The sequence below is a fragment of the Pollicipes pollicipes genome, unplaced genomic scaffold, assembly GCF_011947565.3.
Source record: "Pollicipes pollicipes isolate AB1234 unplaced genomic scaffold, Ppol_2.1 Scaffold_5724;HRSCAF=6776_pilon_pilon_pilon, whole genome shotgun sequence".
Taxonomy (NCBI): domain Eukaryota; kingdom Metazoa; phylum Arthropoda; class Thecostraca; order Pollicipedomorpha; family Pollicipedidae; genus Pollicipes; species Pollicipes pollicipes.
The window spans coordinates 51,294,722-51,310,928 of NW_023596746.1; positions in this window are offsets into that span (position 1 = coordinate 51,294,722).

Sequence of the window (16,207 nt, forward strand, 5' to 3'; positions counted from 1 at the left end):
TGAGAGGGGCCCCGATATCGCCAGAAATGGTCCATTTATTAATGAGGGCATGTTTTTATTCGATGTTTTACATTTATACTATCTATAATTTGGACTGTTCGGTTACCGGACCGGGAGTCTGACGAGACCAGGGCCTACAAGCCTAATGGCCTTTTTTAATTCCCGATCACCATAAGGTAAGGTAAGGTAAGGTATAACTGGGGTAGAAGCCAGAAGCTGCCGGGAGGTCAATTCTGCCTGAATTTTATGATAGAGAACTAAAGAACTACTTTTAAAAGTGACAAACTGCTTTAAACGGTTGCATGAAATAAATCTCTGGAGCTCTGCATCTTATAATGGCTTAGTAAATTCGTTGGGTTCCACGGGCATACTAAAAACCGCGCGAATGCAGTTGTAGATGAAAATGGGTCAACAGTTGCAGTAGCATAGCCAAGCCAGATTTTTCTGAGAATGTCAACTTTCAGTCAGCATCGATTGGTGATACAAATTATGTAACGCAGTTTTGAACACGCGCGCTCTCAAATCTTGGCAACAAAACCTCGACGCCAGGCGTTCCAGTCTCTTATCTCGCGCGGCTTCGGCTCGGCGCGTAACATTGAGCCATAATCAACAGGCAAAGGGAAATTATGACACTTTTGAAAGAAATATCTTTCGACGTTTTAGGATACCATACCTCACATTTAAAACGTAGTCTGGGCGAATACTTCACACGTCAAATTTGTAGATTCATGATGGGAACGGATTGACCTTCAGCAGCACCGCGAAGTGGGGGTGAAAGCTGGTGGTGGAACTGAAAGAGTAGAGCTAGAATCTATTTTCCGTGTTACTGTATCTGTTAATATGTCCAGAGGACATCCTCTAAATTGTAAAGACGTACTCCCAGCCCAATCTTACTTTAAAAAGACATTTGCAACCATCATTTCATGACGGCCGTTCTCGCGCGCACGGCACCCGCCACCTGGCGTCACTTGCACTGGTCATTACCGTCCGATTTTACCGAAGATGCAACACAGGCCATCGCTGTCCTTGCTTCTGAGATTGCAGGTGTAAGCTCAAACCTTTTGATGTAATTTGTTTCACTAGTCGATTCTGCAAAAGAATGAACGTTCTCAGGCAAACATGGAGTGACTTTGTTCGTTTTCAACTCATTCGACCCACTCTATTCAACATCAACGAGACCCCCTACATCTTTCCGGGCGAAGGGTCCACTTGAGTAGACCACTAGGAGCACATTACTGTTCCCGGTAAAGGGATGAGGGGTCGTTCCGTCCCAACACGGGACGTCCTCCGGCTGCCGTTCTAGCAACACGAGGCGGGATCCCCTGGTCGATCCGGAGGCCCTGAGAGGAATGTATCACATCACATGGTTCCTCTCCTTGACGAGGGAGGCCTTCTGACCGGCGCTTGTGGCCCCGGATCGATGCAGGAGCCCTCCTTGACGCAACAACATTCCCGATCGCCGCAGGTGGTCCACTAATTGTCACATATACTCCAGTGCTGGAACTGGGTTAGACGGCCCACCGTTCGGCACTAGGGGTCCTGATTGACACAGGAGCCTTTCTTTGTTTCAGTATGAACATTCGTCGTAAGTTCTCAGGTTTTCTTTCACTGTCAGAGGGCCCCGAACAGCGCAAGAGGTTCTCCGCCATTCGGAGTCCCATCCTCGTCCCCCTTGAGCAAATGCTTCCCTGGTCGATTCGAGGCCCCTTATTGACGCAGAACGCCCTGTTATGCACTGTGAGCCCCTGATTGATACAAGAGCTCAACATTGTTGCGGGGGGGGGGGCCCCGACCAATGTAAATCACGTCCCGGCCTTGTCCGTGCTTGGGAGATGGGCCCCCAAAGCTTAGATCGACACGGAGCCAACTGTTGGGTACTGGTGGCCTCTGGCCGAAATAGAGGAACGCTCAGTCTCAGGAGTCCCTAGTCGGTGTAAGAGGCATTTCAGATCACTGCCTTACGGGCGGGTGTCCTTAAGGTAACCTGCAGCGCGGGTCCTTCGGGCCCTTCAGTCATCCAATATGGCCCTTGATCTTGGGTCTCGAAAGACTTTTCGGCTTCTCTTCGGGCCCTCTCAAACACCGCTCCTGACCGACTCGGGGCCTCTCGCCGCCACAGGACCCCTGTTAGGCACTGAGGCCTCTGACCGACACAGGAGCCCCTCATTGTGTCAGGAACTCCAAACATGGCGAATCACAGACCCCAGCCTCATGCGTCCTTGGGAAATGGATCCAGAAGGCTCAGACGGACATGGAGTCGACTGTTTGGCTGCTTGTCGAGGGCCTACATGGTAGGGACAGAAAACCCAAATAAAAGGATCTGCGGGCTGGGCTCCTGAATGCGACCTCCGGCCGGCCTTTCGGGCTCTCAAATCGGGTCTCATCATAGATCCCGAGTGGCCCAATAGGCCTCTCGGAAGTGGCCCGAAAGGCCTCACGTGCCCCAGTGCCCCCTCCCCTCTGCTCGCGTTATGGATAGTGTCCGCAATATATCTGGCATTACATCCCGTTTACATGAAGCTTCTTGACATACCAAAAGTATCACCCATAAAACATGTGTATTTCAGTTAATGTGAAGGAAAGCATAATCGCTCCTCCAAGTATCTTTTCAGAAAACGTTTAGGCACATGCCCTCCTCTTAAGAACACCTTTCCCGCTCACTTCATCAAACATACATTGTGAACCAGCCGTGCGTCTGGGAGACAGTGTTCCTAGCTGTTGTACCACCGATGAGAAAGCGACCCTTGCCGGCTTCAGTTCGAATCTACGGTAAAGGAAGCGATCACAATGTTATGCGCAACGCAAGTCTTTTGCAAAAGCGCTGCTAGTTGAACTACCCCTCAGTGACCATTTCGTCTGGGAAGGTTCAACGTTTGTTCAGAACTGAGAAGTGGAAGAATAACGAATTACGTAACATAGCTTCGACCACGCGAGCTCTCAAGCCCTAGAGCAAAAGCCGCGATGCCCGGCGTTGCAGTCTCCCTAGGCCGCGCTGCGTCGCCCTCTTGCTGATGGTAGGTGCGGTGGCCGGAGAGCGGATGAAAACCGCAACGTTTCTGAAAGAGGTACCTTTGAAAGCTTTAGGATGTTAATTTCGTACTTTTAGAAAGTTGTTTGGGAGCATGTTTCACCAGCGCAATTTATGTAATTATAAAGGATCGAATTCTGCCGTCCAATGGTAAAAAGGCCCAAGTGCCATGATAACTAATGGCTCTAAGGTCTTTTTGCCTTTGGACGGTAGAATTAGCATTCATATCACGGCGAACCAGTGCCGTATTTGGTGATGGAATTAGACAAGCAAACATAAAATCTCTCCTTTCTTGTTGCTGTAGTTTTTTATCTGTTCAGAGGACATCCTCAAAGTTTCTTTGTGGACTTTGCTCCCCAGCCTGATTTAAGAGCAGTACGAATTCATTTTGAAGGAATTTCGGAGCCATTATTTCACGACGGCTGTTCTCGTGTCGGGCGTCCGCCGCCCGGTGTTGGGCCACCAACGTCGCTCGGTTGTGAACTTCAGCCCCGGCCATCGGTGTCATTGCTTCTGAGATCGCGAGCACACAGGCTCAAAGCTTTTATGGACTTTGTTTCACATGCTCCGGAACAAGGATGGATGTAGAAGTGTCACTTTATTAAGTCGGTTAGAGAGAGGGAGAGGGGGTCTGAAACAATAAAGTTGGCCTACCTGCCCTCAAATCCTGATTTCTCCCAGGATTTTGGCCACTCTGACCTGCAAACCTGGCGTCAAAATTTAAATAAAAAGCAAATTTTTGGTGCCTTCCAAAACTGCTTTGATGTTGGTTGAGGAATGACATTCCTTTTTAACCCAATGTGACAGCAATAATGATGACGTATGAGGATGGTAATACAGATAGATGCATTAAGAACCTGCCGTACCAGCAGTTCAGGCACTAGCTGCATTTCATCGGCCCAATGTTCCTTTTTCAATCAGGCAATTGATCGTCGGCCCGAGGGCCTTCGGGCTCCTGAACCCGTCGAACACTACCCGAGACTGTCCGAGGGCCTCCTGGGCTCCTGAACCCGTCGAACACTACCCGAGACTGTCCGAGGGCCTCCGGGCTCCTGAACCCGTCGAACACTACCCGAGACTGTCCGAGGGCCTCCGGGCTCCTGAACCCGTCGAACACTACCCGAGACTGTCCGAGGGCCTTCGGGCTCCTGAACCCGTCGAACACTACCCGAGACTGTCCGAGGGCCTTCGGGCTCCTGAACCCGTCGAACACTACCCGAGACTGTCCGAGGGCCTTCGGGCTCCTGAACCCGTCGAACACTACCCGAGACTGTCCGGGGGCCTTCGGCCTCCTGAACCCGTCGAACACTGCCCGAGACTGCCCGAGGGCCTTCGAGCTTCTGAACCCGTCGAACGCTACCCGAGACCGTCCCAGGCCTTTGGGCTTCTGAACCCCTCGAACGCTACCAGAGACCGATTCTTGGCTCCTGGCCATACAAGACCCTTGTGGACCGCTGTGGACCATACAAGACCACTGTGGTCCCCAGATCGACACAGGGGCCCCTTCATTGTCTCAGGGCCCCGACCGATGTTAATCGCAGGCCACGGCCTTGTCCGTGCTTGGGAAAGGGGCCCTGAGTCCCAGACCTGACGATGGAGAAATTTGGCGGTAAATCCGTCACGTGTCACAGCCGTCAAGCCTCCGTCCACCACAGGTGTGTCGCTTCGCAAAAAAAGCTTGGGTGCTGAGCGAGGGATCATAGCCTTAAATGCACTAAAAATAGGTTTCTTCTCAGATTTGAACCACTTTTCTGAATGTAATGGAGTATGATTCCCACCCAATGAAATAGGAAACTACGACACTTTTCTGATACGTTACCTCGCTCTGTTTCGGCGGACGATGCTTTCGTTGGGCACCACCATTCCATTTGGCGTAGTTCGTCGAAACTAGATTTTGGTAATCGACGCAGGATCGATGTTATGTGGCTTCAGACGTTGTTGAACGTGTATAGCTTTTTGATGGAAGGGAGTAAAAAGCCTCCACCGCCTGAGTGAATGTGCGTGACTTTGCTGCCACGGAAACGTCGGCTGGTAGCTCACCTAAGTGGGCTGGTGTCGGTCGTCACATTTTCGTAACTGCTCCACCGAACATTCGCGTGAAATTGGAGGTCGGCACATTTGAATGGTTCTTTGGAACGCTGCCGGCTGAATTTTTTTCACGTTTTTGAGTTCCAACATTTGACCGCCTTGTTTCCAATTTCCGATAAAACATCAGATTGTATCATGGCAAAATACCGCAACTTGATGCAATAAGTGAATTTTTTAAACATTGCTGAATACTACCAAAACACGTAGACAATAGCACACAACTAAGCCAGAGTCGATAAGATATACTAATCGTGCAGTTAAAAGTGTGCACCATGCAAAAAAAAAACCCAGAAAATATTCAAGTAAACGCGGTACGAACGCGAAGGTTTTAGTGTGATTACCTCAGCCAGCTGCACTGAGCTGAGCATGACATCGGATTTTTCAGTTCTTTGCTCCTTTTATCTGTGAAACAATGAGTGGAAAAGTCTGAAATTGATGTCATCTTGATGTTCCATTCTTAATATACTGTTTGTACTCTGACTCCAGAAGGTTGGGGGCCAAACTCACCGTTGAGGGAGGGAGGGGGGGGGGGGGCAATCGGACATGGTGGGGGGGGGGGGGGGGGAGAGCAGCGGTCCACCTAAAAGAAATCAAACCAGCGTCTGTGCCTCCAACTGCGAGATCGGAGGCAGCGTCGCTTTATCGGCCCGGACGCTGCATTCTGCTCCAGCAGTCTGGCAAGCGCTGTGCAGTTGGCGCAGGCACGTGCGGCATGTGGAGACGGCTCTTGCAGCGGGCGACGGTCGATAGCTCAGCAGGCTAGCCGTACCTAATCTGGCATGTGACTGGCCCTCACAACAATATTGGAGCGTCAAGTCTAATGGCCATGGATCGATCTGAACAAGACCGTCTAAAGGTCATTGCACCGTGAGCAGGTAAGATATGGAGCATGGTACCGATTATTGCCTCCTAAATGTATGTTGTAAACCATCACACTGGACTAATATGCAGGCCATTGTCAGGTCATGCAGGTCATGCCAGCCATTGAGCATAATAATAAAATTTCTGAGGTCTCGAAGTCATATCTTGGCAAGGAAAAGTCAAGATCTGCTAAACGGATTGTAGGGCACGCTGCATGTTTTGCGAATGGTCAGCGCCTGCCTTGTATAAAAGTCTCAGCTTCAGATCATCTTGGACTGCCTACTTACTTTCTCATAACTTGATTTTATGGGATGCCGAAATATGAAGCACCTTTTTCGATCTTCAATGTTCTGCGAAACGTCACAATGGGTGAGCTTAAAAACCTGCATGTCTGGGTCAGGATCTTTTTCAGCTTGTTAGCTACGGGGAAAATGCCCGCACTCGTCCAAATCCCCCACCCCAACCCCACTGCCCAAATATTTACCTCTCACTCAGCCGTGAAAGGCCCATTACATCGCAGCAAATTCGTTCAATCTCTCATTGTTGTTTTTATCTAAACGTTAGAATTGAGTAGTCTAAATCTTAAGGAAATCGGAAATCGGGAGCAGGTTAGGTAAATCGATTTTTTGAGCCGCTGTCTGTGGGATGCCCCCCCCCCCCTAAAGACTCTTAACTTAAGGTCTTGACTGTGAAACACTGGCTCAGTTTTCCGAGTTCTCAGTGCAATTCCTTGGACAGAGAAGGAAGATCGGGTTAGGTTGTGCTTTTTACAAAACCTAACCTAGCCAGACTATAATGCAATACCTGCATCTTATGTCTGAGACCTGCCTGTAGAGCGCCTGAAACCCGAGGGAAACCCAGACTATAATTGTAAGATTGTTCGGTACTTGTGCACTGTAAGATGTGGCAAGTGTTAAAAGGGAATTGAGATGACCTGCTTACAATGATTGTGTGCTTGATATTCGTTAAGTAAGTTGCATTTTTTTAAACAAATTTTCGATCACGGACCTTGCTCCCGGAGTCAAAAATTCAAATGTGTGATATATATATATATATATATATATATATATATATATATATATATATATATATATGTATATATATATATATATATATATATATATATATATATATATATTTATTTATATATATTTATGTATATAAATAGATAATAAATACATAAACATATATCTTTATTCCTCATGAAAATATGTGATGTGTGTATATATATATATATATATATATATATATATACATGTGAGTTCTGTTGTTCTGGCGTCTCGCTTCCGGCTTACTGGTACACTCAGTACGTCCAAAGTCACTTCTGTACTTGACACGCATCACAGGCATTCCACACAGCCTGTCCCGCCGGCGCCCCCGTCTTCGCGCCGGCGGCGAAGTCTTCTCCCTTGTTACCCCTCTCTCCTGGACCCCGCGGCCTTGTCCCTCGCATGGGGCACCTGGGGCGGGAGGAGGGGAACGCGAGCGCCTCGAAGCGGCGCTCACCAAACTAAGCAAACATTCACTAGCGGCACATGGGTGTTTTCTGACACCTTACTCATATAGGTGTGTGTGTGTGTGTGTGTGTGTGTGTGTGTGTGTGTGTGTGTGTGTGTGTGTGTGTGTGTGTGTGTGTGTGTGTGTGTGTGCGTGCGTGCGCGCGCGCGTACGTGCGTGTGTGCGTGCGTGCGTGCGCGCGTGCGTGTGTGTTTGGATTTTTGACGGTGTGAGCAAAGTTCGTAACCTAAAATGCATCAAAAACACAGGTTACTTAATGAATATCGTGCGTATAATTATTGTAAGGAAGTCATCTTAGATGCTTTTTAAGACCTTTTTTATATTTGGGTCGTTTTGTTAAGACAAAATAGGAAGCATGCCCAAACGGCGAGATGACAATATATTCACGGTTTCATCAATTGCCTTTTTGGCCACGTATAGTGGTTGCCTCCCTGCTGCGATGTTGACTTTGCACGCTTCATTTAACTCCTCGTGGCTCTTGGATGTGTCCGTTGCTCCGCCGTGGCTTAGGTTAGCCCCCAGAAGTGTGTCAGTTTGTGTTTCAAGCGTATCGACGTTTCGGAAATTAGTTGTTGCGCTCAAACGGTGATCATCAACTCACTAATGCTTTTTATGTACATTGTTTTGTTAAGATCTGTGTAGGATCGTAATTGCTCAGTGACCATGCTGCTATCCATTCGTGTGCACCACTAATCAGGCGTTCAGTATTACGTGAAACCAGCGAGGTGATAATCAAGCTGGCCTCTATCCGACGTTGCTGTAATCTCTCACTAGTGTGCACATGTTACCGCAACCTACCGAATCGACCCAAGCGCCATTGAAGCCCGTAGGAATGGATTTTGTCCTACAACACATTGGTGTCAGCCATTCAAAATCCTTTTAAGCAGCAGAACGATGAACTGCTGTAATGTTCACCTGAGCTACAACTGTATAGGAAACTGGTTATCAGCGTTTAAAAGAGGCGTTTGCTGCCACCCGGCCAGTGAACAAATTGACAATTTTCAGTCCATCACTAAAATTGCGATGGATCGGCTGCAATAAGTTGCTGGGTGGTGTGTTAGCAGCGTACTCAACCTACCCTCCACAGCTGGTTTCAAAACGGCCTGATCTGGCTGTCAAGTGACAGTGATAACAAATCGCCGCTTGGAGGCAAAGCTCCTGTTCGAGTGATAACGGATGCTGAACGTGCTGGCGCAAAGTTGTGGCCACGCGATTTCCTGCTTTTTCTATCGTATTGCTCCCACGCCAGTGTCTCAGCCTCATCGTTTTGAGTTAGGGTTGTTGAGATCTTGGCACTGTTTAAACTCACGCCCGGCGTATTTTTGCAGTTTTCAAAGTTAACGTTCTCATATGAACAGAATGAGGGTGATAAAATGCTGCTGGTATGGCAGTGTTCAAAGAAAATCATGCGTAATGAAAGGGACTGCATACCTATGCTTCCAATGCGCGACCTCAGCTTTTGACCGATTATGTCACTTGTCGCTGAGAACAGCATGGTGCTCCGATCGGCGGCTGCAGAAAATAGCGCCGTCAGGCGGCTGTCCGCATCGGCTCGGGCCGGGCCGCTGAAGCTACATCATCTCTGGTTCGTTAATGTCCGACTAAGGTCGACATACAGTGTCGCTGGTGCTTAATCCGACCAGGTTTGATTTAGTCCGAATTGATTGTCAATTGCCCTTTTTCTGTGTTAGGATTTTTCCAACCACAGAACACACACATTATGTTCGTTCAGCAAAGGCCTGAAATGCATAAATTCCGTGATTATTCCACCTTGCCTTTATAAGATACGAACCTCCGTGGTAAACTGCATGCTCACAGATGTTTCGTATGTGGTCTGCGGGCCAAGCAGTGCGTGCACTGCTTCAATGATCGGACAGATTTATTGAGCACTAGAACTGCCTGTCGTTAATTAAATGGAACGACTTTGATTCCTAGAAATGTTCCAGAAACACATGTCCAGACTTTTGTATCTATCTCGGTCTTGGTTTTGGAACGGATGACGTGAAATATAAACTGTCTACAGCATCAACCAGCATCTCGATGTTTCTCGCTGCTTTGTCCGGTCAAAAGTTTGCCATATGTGGGGGAGGATGTTTCACCACGCTCGCTGGCACGCCTTCGGGACACACTGGTCATTACATCAGTTTCGTACGAGCGAGTGCAGCGTTTCTGCGACGAGATCAAATCGTATCACCATAATGTTCGTCCCACTGTGGCCTGCTGCCTTCACGCGGCCGTCGGGTGGGACCAAGCTCTTGTGGCTCGCTTCCCCACTTCAGCTGAGGCGCACGGCTCTCTCACTGTTGCAACATCCAGCCCCAGGGACCACACCGGGCGCTTGTGCCCTCCAGCTGAGCGTGTCCTCACGCGGCCGGGCCGTGCGAGGGCTGCGGCGGGCAGGCCGGGACGCGACACAAGCCGGCGCACGGGCAGCCAGCGGCGCACAGCGCCGGCGGTAACAGCGCCGCCGGCCGGCATCCGACCGGCGGCAGGTCTGCACACAGGCAAGGGTGCGCCGGGCACCAGGGCACGGCCCGGGCCCGGCAGCTGCACGCCACGTACTGCAGCTGCCGACCGGCGCACTGCGACGGACTGGATGGCGCGTCGGACATTAACGAGCGCTGCAGGTGCACGGAATGGGTGGAATTCGATGGGTTTACGGGACTGAGAATTCCTAGCAGGGAGGAAATATCACCGTCGCTAAAGTTTGGCATGGGACTAAAGCTTCGTGGTCCTGACTCGTCGCCGATGGATGCATCTGGCCGTTGGCCAAGCATGGGAGAATCAGAAGTCAGTTCCTCGCCCTCAGATGTTTGAATCATTTTGTCTTCAGTTGCTTGCTGTATCTTATAGCTGCGTGTTGTCGATTTCCTTCGACGTTCGCTTGCACCCATCACGATATAAGGTTTTCGTCGGGTATTCCTGTGCACCCCATATTTACCGATTACTAAGGGCCTCAGGTTATAAATCCGCCTGCGAATTTGAGGTTTATCGAACGGCATGATTAACACGCTATGCTTAAGGGGGAAGCTGCTCACCGTACTGCAGCGAAATATGCACACTTAACAGCGGCGTACGAATGGAACGATATTACTGAAGGCAGTCGACGCGTCCAATGCTTTTGGGTTTTGCTAATCGGGACACTTTGTTTGCCTCACCAAGTCTTCTCGAATAGGTAGGTACAAAATTAATTGCATATCAACTTTGAATACACACCACCTATTTTGCACAGTTTATAATAACGTAAATGCCGTTTTCGTTTCCTTTTTGTCAAAATGCGCGAGCATGCAAAACCCGCGACTTACCTTTCAGGGATCTCCTGAAAGAAATTAATGAATGTGATGTAAAAAATCCGGGTGTATGCAAAATTGTTTGGATGCGAAGTTCTCGTACTGTCCGTCATTATGCATGCACACCCAGAAGTTGTTTTCTGGATGTTGCAGGGTAGGTAAGCCTGATTGGTCTGTAGAGCTTTCTGAGAGCAGAACCCTACAATAAATCTGGTGCCCAGAGACATCTTACCATGTTGCGCGTGATAATTGTACGGTTGATAATACTTTTTGGGGAGTTTTTGTGTGGCTCGGGCCCTACATGAAAAAGGAGCGAACATTACAGACTCTGGTTCTCTCAAATATATACGAAGCTCTGTATTTGGAACCACAATATTCCTTGGACGCGCATGCCTTTAACAGTCATGTCGGGTCTAGCAGTGACTTTTTGTTTCCGTGGGTATTGACTAAGGATGTCCTTTCCCCTCGCTGGACTGAACTGTTTTCGCCTTGGAACCTAAATAACCCACCGTTTGCACCCGGCAATGCGGTTTTGACGAGGTATCCAAATTATTTGCATGCATTTGATCGCATTTCATCAGACACATCTAAAATCCTGAAGTCATAGGGCTGTGGAAAAACGTGGTTATACTGGCTGCGCTCACAGCTCCACGCCGCATGAGCAGGGCCCGGGACATCAAACATTTGCGGCAATGCATTTTACGATTTATTCCAGGAGTCCGTTCCGATAGCTCAGTTGTGTAGAGCGCTTGCCTTCCGATTCACCCAACGGTGGCGGGTGGGTTTGATTCGGTTTAGGCCCTCGCTGCTTGCCTCTGACTGGAATGCCCTACGGCCTACCGGCCGTAGGCCGTAGGCCCGATGGCGCTTAAGGCCAGGAGACGTCAGAGGGCAGGACGGACCGTGCCGAGCATTGCGCCACGTCAAAAATACGCTATCAGCTATGTCGTTGACCTGTAATTTCACAATCACAGGGTGGGGGTCACGGCTCACGCGACAAGCACTGCTAGCATGGCCTCTGATTCAAGATATCCATCCCTTCAAGAGGTTCAGACAAAAGATTTAAAGCGTGTCGCGTGTCTTTTACATTAAGATGAAAGATATCTTGCAACAGTTGCAATAAATTCTTTGCATCGCACAAATTGACTTACTTCACCGTTACAACGAATACGTAGCGTTGTTGACGCACAGTGCAGTGGGCATAAGCGCCCCTTAATGCTACGCGGACCTTTTTCTGTTTTAATGCTATCTTTCATATCAAAACACAAAAATAATCAATTTACCCCCACCAACCCGGTGGTGGTTATGCTTACGCATCTGGTCACACGCACCATAAATACTGGCCTTGAATTGCCTGGCATTCTCATACATATATATATATATATATATATATATATATATATATATATATATATATGTATATATATCCAGATGATCACTAAATATCGTCACACAACCAATATCTTCCGGCATATTGAGCGCCAGCTATTTTTTAGTGCTCTAAGTATACTAGCAGCCTATGGCCCGTCTCATTTGTAACGGGCTATCCAACAGTGCCAATTGTAACAGGTTATCCATTAGTGCCGTACTGGTACTTTGAACTCGGTTCAGTCCTGAAATGCGGCGGACGGTGCCTACACCTCAGTCGGCGGACAGTCTGCAAGCAGTCCTGCTTGTGCGAAGGTCGCCAACCGCATCCCAGAGGAGCGAGCCAGCCTGGATGCTCTCAACTGGATGCGACTTTTCAGCCTGAGGGCATTGTTATGCAAATGAAATGCCGTCGCCGACATCGATTTTCCATTCAGTTTTAAATCACTCGATATCATATACATCAAACAAAACAAATGTCCCGTAGAAAACACTGTTCCGAAACCAACGTTGTCAACGACGGTGTTGCATTTTATGATAACGGCCTGTGATCGACACTAACCGTAACCACCGCACACAGCCCAAGACAGCTTGAGTCTACACTAAGCACTCATGCCAGCCCGGCGGCACTCTGCTACCCTGGCGGTGTCCTATGTCCCTGGCGGTGTCCTATGACCCTGGCGGTGTCCTGTGTCCCCGGCGATGTCCTGTGTCCCAGCAGTTTCCTGTTACCCCGGCCGGCGTTCTCTGGCCCCGGCGGCGGCAGCGCCGCCTAGGTCGCGCCCTGAGCATCGACTGCCGGTGGTGAGGGCGGCGGCGGGCCGCTCTTCTTGCGGCGGCGGCGACCGGCCCTTTCGGAGCGCGCCGAGCGCACCAGACAGCGATACAGGCTGTCGGTCCGCAGCCGCGGCGCCTGCCGGTAGAACGACGGCAGCGCGCCCATCTTGTGCTCTGTCGGCACCCAGTCGAAGCCCCACACCTTCTTGCGCATCCAGGGCGAGGGGCCGAAGGGCACGCGGGCGGGGGACCAATGCGGCTCGAGAGGCGCCGCCGGACCGCCGTCGGCCGGCAGGCGCAGGCTGGCCACCGTCGAGCGCAGCTGCGCCACCTCGCGGCGCACCTGGCGGCGCCGCTGGCGCACGGCCGCCAGGCGGCGTCGCTGGCCGGCGCGCGGCGCTGTACGGAACACGGCCGGGCGCGCCTTCCTCCTGGGCAGCGCGGCGCGCGGCTCGGCCGGCTCTGACGGACTCGTCCGCCGGCTGCCGCTCGGCGGGAGCTCGGCGGCAGGTGGGTCCGGCCCGGCACTGTCCTCCTCGGCTCCACGCGTCGGGACCGGGCTGATGCGCCGGCTGTCCACCTTGGCAACGGCGGTGACCAGGCTCCTCCGAGAGCTTTTGGACTTGGTCTGCGAGCTGGGAGCGCTGTCTTTTGTCTGCTGCGGGCTGGGACTGCTGAATTTGGTCGGAGCAGATGGACCCGTGCTGGACCGACGGCTGTCAACCTTGGCTGCCACCACATTCAAGTTCTTATGGGCACCGCCGTCCTTGGCCCGTGGTGAGGCCCCCGGGCTCTTCCGCGTGCCACTGTCCTTGACGGAGGCGGCAGCGGTCAGACTCGCTCGCCGGCCGCTGACCTCGGCCAGGTCGGCTCCCAGTTCTGAGGTCACGCCGGTCGGCCGGGCCTGGCCGGGGGCGACTTCGGGGCGAGAGGGTCTCCGAGGTGGCTCATACTGACGACGCGAGCTCGTCGCTGGTAAAAACACCACGTCGTCGTCGTCATCGCGTGCCGGGGATGCCACGTCATTTTCGCCTTTGGTGGACCGTGTCCTTCGGGGTGAAACGGAAGGGTGTTTGTCTGCGCGGCGCCTTTGCGCTGGAGAGTGGTTATTTGGAGTATTGTCTGCCTTGTCTGGTTCTAAAGAAGGTCTTGACGATGAATTATTCTTCTTAGGTGCCGGATTCCGCGCCTTGGTTAGGCTTTTGTCAACCGTCTGCCTTGACACTTCTGTCGGACGTGAGCTAGACTTGTTTATCATCGGTGAGTGCTTAGTATTGCCAGCCCTTTTCGTAAGTGCCCCATGCGAGTCTTTTTGTCCGCCAATCTCTCCGCTTGAAGCAGTAGTTTTCTTGGATCCTTCTTTCGCGATTTGATGTTTCTCTTCGTTGCTCGGCTTCCATTTTGCTGAGACGGAGCTTTTTCTTTGGTTTGTTTTCAGAGTATGTTGGTCGGGCTTAACCGTCTTACTGTTTGGCTCCTCCTTATCTTCCGCTGCAGCAGTTTTACCGTCAGATGCCCTTCTTCCAGGTCCGTCTTCTTGCCGCTTACCAGAACCCGAAAGCTCCCCTTCCCCCCTTTTCGCATCACCAGTGGCTGACGACTTTAACGACGGCGTTCGCACACGTGTGATCTCCAGATTCCTCTCTCTGAAGAGAACCTGGGGCTCCTCGTCTGGCACGTCTGCGGGCGCCTCGCTCTCCGTCGGCACATTGAGGTTATCTCCCCACTCCTCGGGTGCCCCCGGCTCCTCCCTGATGGTCTCCGCCAGGCTGGGCTTCCTCGGCATTAGCACGCTGTTGCTCGGCGACGCGCCATCCTTGCTGTGCAGACTCTCTGCCGTCAGCGGCTGCACCTTGGTCTTGTTCAGCGTGAACTGACGAAGATGCGCACGTAGCTTGTTGTTCATCTTGAGCCGGCCCCAGAGCACCTTACCATACGTGAGCTTCTTCCTGGCGGCCTCGGCGGCGTGCTTCTGCCTCAGCTGGCTGGCGATGTCAGCCAACTCGGGGTCCTTCTTATCGATGTCGGGGCCGATCGCCTCCACGCGATCGACGATACTCTTCTCGCGGCGTCGGTACTTGAGCCACTCGGAGAGGGGTACGCCGTTGGCCGCGTGCTCCGAGTCGGTACGCCTCGAGCGCTCGACGCTCTCATCGCCGAGGAAGGCGCGCGGCTTGATCAGGCTTGGCCGCCGACCGCCGTGCGGCAGCGTCGTCACCGAGAGCGACGGCGAGCGCGAGGCGTCGCTCTGGTCTGGCTCCATGGCGGTCAGTGTGCAGCCGGGCGTACGTGGTCAGGTGCGCTGTGGCATCACCGAGCGTTGCGCGCTAAGGTGCTGCAGGGTCTCGGACCAGGACGGCGAACTGGGCTCAAGGCTGGACACGGCGGCGTTGCAGAAGATGGGCACGTTACCGGCGCGAGGCTGCGGACAGTGCGGTCCACTTTGCCGCCCGCTGGCCCGTTCCCGATTGTCCCGCTCACTTTGCTTGGCGCCACTCGGCTGCTCCGCTCCCTCCGCCGTCCGTCTCTCGGCTGTCCCGGTCACTCCGCCCGGCCAGCCCTCGTGCTCAGTCCTTGATTACCCCATGCTCCGGATAAGCTACACTCACTCGCACCGCCCCCTCGCTGGGACCTTATGTCCACCCCGTCGATCAAATTCGGTGCGCCGCTGGCCACTCTGCCTCTGCCGCGCGGGCCACACTCGCGCCGCACTAATCAATGACGCCGTAGTGGCCGGCCGATCCTGGGTTACGAGCTGTTGCCCCGCTACGGCACGGCCGCCATGGCAGCGCCGACAACAGCGGCGGCCTGTTTTGAAGGCCCGCAGGTGGGACCAATCTGTCATCCCCCTCCCCCTCCCCCGCCTCGAGCGCAGCCGTCAGCGGGCCGGCCGAGGATCCGCCGCGACGGTCATACAGCGGCGGGACGCGCGGGCCGGCCGGCGCACTGGCGGACTTCGCGAGGTACGCCTCCCACCGCGGCAGGGGCACCGGTCGATGCCGGCATGGTGGTGCGCGCTCGCTGCAGATGGGCCTCACTGCACGCGGCGGGGACAGGACGACGCGCCACGCTAAACGGGCGACTACAGGTGGCCGTGGCCGTGACGTGACGCAAACGTCGGACGTGACGTGACTTGACGTGACGCGGGCGTGGAGAAGACGGGTGGAGCGAGAGCCGTAATGTCGGCGCATCATGTTGTGGTTTAAACTTAAATCCTTCGTACCGGGCTGATAGACGGGCACTACAAGATATGCACCCTTGGCGGTGTTGGAAACAT